This window comes from Pteropus vampyrus, unplaced genomic scaffold (assembly GCF_000151845.1).
Source record: "Pteropus vampyrus isolate Shadow unplaced genomic scaffold, Pvam_2.0 Scaffold29, whole genome shotgun sequence".
Classification (NCBI taxonomy): Eukaryota; Metazoa; Chordata; class Mammalia; order Chiroptera; family Pteropodidae; genus Pteropus; species Pteropus vampyrus.
This window is the reverse complement of record NW_011888810.1, coordinates 8233627-8238240: the sequence shown is the minus strand read 5'-3', so window position 1 is coordinate 8238240 and position 4614 is coordinate 8233627. Positions and strand designations below refer to the sequence as shown.

The 4614-nt window shown below is 48.6% G+C and overlaps 1 pseudogene; it reads left to right on the top strand.

Moving 5' to 3' along the window:
• The window catches only part of LOC105289874, a 7089-nt pseudogene extending 3394 nt beyond the window's left edge, over positions 1-3695 (top strand).
• The last annotated feature ends 919 nt before the right edge of the window (positions 3696-4614 follow it).

Sequence of the window (4614 nt, the reverse complement as noted above, 5' to 3'; positions counted from 1 at the left end):
AAGTGGCCGTTTCTCAGTGTGTGGTCTATGAACCACCTATACATAAAGAATAGATGATGCTTGTTTAAGGCTGTGTAGGGCCTGACCGTGCTGGCGCCTAATCTGAACTTTCAGCCTCCACAATTGTCCTGGTTTCAAGACGGCCACGGGAGAGAATCCTGGACTCACCTCCTCCTATGCACAGACCGAATTCGCAAAAAAAAAGTCTAATCATTGTCTGAGCAACGCCTACACATCCAGAGAGTGACAGAAGGCCCGCTCCCGCCATAAACCTCATTAACCCCACCCGGGCGCGCAGAGACCCAGACAGTCTGGAGGGAATTTAAACCGCGAAACTTGAGCAAAGGGTTTGAACCTCACATCCAGCCCCCCCCCAACTTTTAAGACCTGTACTTGAAAGAGGAACCCCCAAAACGTCTAAATTTAAAAACCAATAGGAGCAGGGCTCCGGCCCAGGAGCCCCACAGGCTGTATAACGAGCTGAGTGAAGCACAGCTCTTACAGGTCTGCGTGCAGACTTACCGGTTCCAGGGTTCCGCGCAGCCGCAGCAAATCTGGGGGGTGCCGACTTTCCGTGAAGGAGGCTCATTTGCTCATCTTAAAGCGTCCGCATTGGCCTGAGGGGTAGGCATCTAATTTCACACTCATCTAGGGGTAGCCGCACCGGCCTGGAGCTCCTCCTCAGCCGCCTACAGCAGGTGGATTCCATCTTATCTCTAGGCCCCACCTCTCGCCCAGGTCCCCGCGCAGGCGCCATCCATCGTGCGATTTTTTTCCCACACCAATTTGGTGATTATCAGCCCTATTAAGCTACAAAGAAAGACCTACTCTTATCGGGCTCAAAGCTTAAAGCCTTCATCGACTATTCTTAAAAACATTCAAAGTCATAAATTTAAAGAGGCTGAAAAAAATGTAAATATTTATAAAAATCATAAGGAACTAATTTCTATAGGTTCTGCTAGAAGAACAGAATTTACTTGACATTTTAAATCTAAGTGTAAGAACTGGGTAAACGTGGAGTTAGCACAGGCCCTTCGCATTTTTCTGGTTGATCAGAAAAGACCCATGGAACGTTTTGCAAAAACGTTTCACAGACATGTACGACTGGGTCCATTTGTTCTTGTCACTTCGAGAAAGGCCATGCCTTGTTGATGGGGCAGTCTCCTGTGTGCCGTGGTCCGCGCTGGGTTTGATTCCTGGGACTGAGACCCTTCTGGCTCTCTCAGCTTCCTCCAATTCAACTCTGCCCACTCTTCTTTGTATCGACTGCCAGTGACTTTTGATTCACGAAGCTTCTTCCTGGGCAGAAACTGCTATTTTTTTTATAAATGCAAATTGTTACACTGCAAATTGTCAAATAAAATATTTTGCTCTCTCTCTCGCTCTCTCTCGCTCTTAAACCAAACCAAACCAAACCAAACAAACAAAAAAGCCTTCTCAGGACCCTGGATGGAACGCGTCCATCCCTTCCACCCTTCCCACTCGCCCACTCGCCCCCTCGCCGTTGCACTACCCCATCCAGCTTCCTCCTGCTGGTCCCTCTTCCCTCCTGTTTGGACCACCTCCCTTCCCTCAACCTGCTATCCCTGGCCCCAATGGAGGGGCCCAGTTACTCCTGACCTGTCTTCTCAGCAATGAGATGTAGGACATAGTGCTCTAGAACTTGGCCACCATGTCCATCAAGAGCCAGGGTATGTTGGAGCTATACTCAAAGAGCTGTTACAATAGGTCCACCAAACCCACCTAGATCAAGACCCTGAAGCCATAAGTCCTGACCTGGTGAGTGAAACTAACATCCCTACTGTCCAATGGGAATTCCAGACCTACATTTGCAGCATGGATAAGGACTCTGTGGTCGTCACAGTCCAGGCCACTGGATGCTGTTCTACTAACATAGGCTGAGTCTGTCACACCTGCCTTAATGGCCTGGCTCAGTTATTGCCTCACTGCGATGAGTTCATGGTCACAGATTCAGTGTTCATCATTAAGAAGCTACTGCATATGCGTTCGGCACAGCATGGGAGATCATCAAACACTTGGCAAAGCTCACAAACAACTTCCAGGTGCCCATGGCCCAAGCTAGCATCCTGAGACTCATCGGCAAGTACTGAGTTTGTCTCTAGGATTGCATCTTATGCTTCAAGAAAAATGGACAAGTCTTTCACAGCAGAAGTGGACACCATCAAGCTTCAGGTCATCCACCTGGTAGGCAAGCTCTACCTGACCAACTCTAAGCAGATGAGGCTGCTGACCCAGTGTGTACTGAGTCTGGCCAATTGCAACTGGAAGCTCCACAGTGGAACGCACTTCACCTGGCAGCTTATCATTCCTTTAGAGCAGGGTGGCACCCTCAGCCACTGTGCCAAGAAGCTCTTTTTTGGCACCCAAACCAACTCCAGTCTTGGAGTCTTCCTTCAAAGACCGGGATCACTTCTGGCTGCACTCACTGTCCCACCTGTTCAGTATCAAAGCCACAGGCTACCAAAAGCTTCCAGACGGGCCACAGGTAGCCTCAGATCCATCTGCGGTCAACATGGAGGTAAATGAATAGACTATGTGCTCAAATTGCTCAAATTGCAAGATGAAGGCAAGGAGAAATGCTTCTACTCAAACTCTGAGCAGGAGTCAGGCCCTGCAGAGTCAGAGGCCCCCACCTTCCCATCCCTCCAGTGATTCCCACAGTAAGAGCATCAGCTTAAGAGTCCAGCAGTGAGTCCGATAATGAAGATGAGGATGAGGACGAGGAGAAAGGGAAGAACAGCAAGAGTGAAAAATGAGGAGGAAAGTGACAGAGGCTCAAGGAGAAGGCCTGTCCTTGGATCAGGCCTTCCAATTCTAGCGGAAGCTCACCAGAGTCAGAGGGGAAGCTGGTGGAAACTGCCTCCTAGAGGAAAAAAGAGAAAACAAACAAACAAAAAACAAAAAACAAAAAAAACACCTCCCAGCAACAAAAGTACCCCTGCAGCCAAGGACATCTCCCTGCTTAATCCAGAGGACTTCACCTCTCCCAGTGTCGAACCTGTGTTTCCCTCCATGGTTGTGTCCCGTCTGGCTGCTGACAGCTGGCCTGACACTCACACAGTCTCTCCTGGTGCCCTCCTGCTGAGTTGAGTGTCAGGTATTGGGAGACAGGAGCTGGCTGTGGTCCCCACTTTCAGTTGCCAATCTTTATGCAGGGCCCCCCACATGGTGTGGTGCACATTCCCTGGCAACTCTGATACGCCGATCCTGCATGGGCACCGCCAAACTGCCTGCCGGCACCAGCATACAGGGATTTCCTGAAATAGAGTCTGGCACTAGGAGAATCTGCCACTGCTGTCATGGGTATCAATTTCCATGACTCAACCGAGGCGGCCAACTTCCAGCCGAGCACCCAAACCTGACAGTTCTATGTCTCCACTCAGCCATCCACTGAGGCGCTGACTGCTCTCATGTTCATGAGTGAGAATGAATTAAAAAGAAACTGGAACAGTTACCTGGTGCGAACTGACAGACGCCTGTCAGAGTGACCACACTGTGTATAAGAAGTGACTGAGACTGCCGACCTAGGTCGTGTCCCTTGTGGGACATCTGATGAGAACAGGGCTGCAGGGAGGAAGCTGACCAGTGGAAGCCTGGTCCTGGAAGCGGTCTTGGAAGCGGGGGACGCTGGAGCTGCCCAGCAGACAGTCAACATCAACAGTGTGAGATGGTGATCAGCAGCGTGTGGTGAAGGACACGGTACAGGTGCTGATCCAGCAAATTCCAAGCTCTGTGACCTTTTGGACCACCACCTCTCCCTCCTTCATGACATCTGGGCTTTTAGCCACATACATCCCCCCTTTCTTTCTCTCTTTCTCTTTCTCTTCTATCAGACTCCTAACGCCAGTTAGCATCCAGGGGGTCCTCTCTCCCTCTGGTCATTACGAGTCTCTCCCCCAAAACCCCTCCCCATAGAGTCCTTAGTGACCTGTGCACAGGGAGACTGCAGCTGCTCCTTTCGGCCCTCCCAGCTTTCTGTAGCTATTTATGTAGCAAAATCTCAATAAAACCTCTTTTTCCTAATATATATTATACACACACACACAATATATGACATTAACTAGCTTTAATGTGGTGATCATTTTGCGATATATAAAATATTGAATTATTATGTCGTACACCTGAAACTACTATAATGTTATATGTCAATTCTAACTCAATTTAAATGAATAATAAATTAGTAAATAAATGAATAAAATGTGTATTTCTAGGCTCTAGTTCAAGAATATCTGGGGGCGAGCCTAGAAACCTTCATTTAAAAAGTGTCCAATATGATTTTAAAGCACAGCACAGTTAAAGAACAGTTAAGATATGACATAGACACTGCTGTTTCAGCAGTCGGCCTTTCTGCCCTGGGTTCTTCCACACTAGAGCAGCCTTTCAGGAGGGCCCTTCATAAACTGGGACTGAGGCGCCAGAAGAAATGACCTAAGAGCAAATGAACTGAAACCTCTGGAGCCGGCTTATTCTACAGCTGACAACAATCAACCAAATGAGCATCTACCAAGACACAGTCTGGGAGAGGCAACTCTGGAAACTCAAAATAGAGTGGAATTTCTGACCTTATGGGGTTTATGATCTGATGGGAGACAA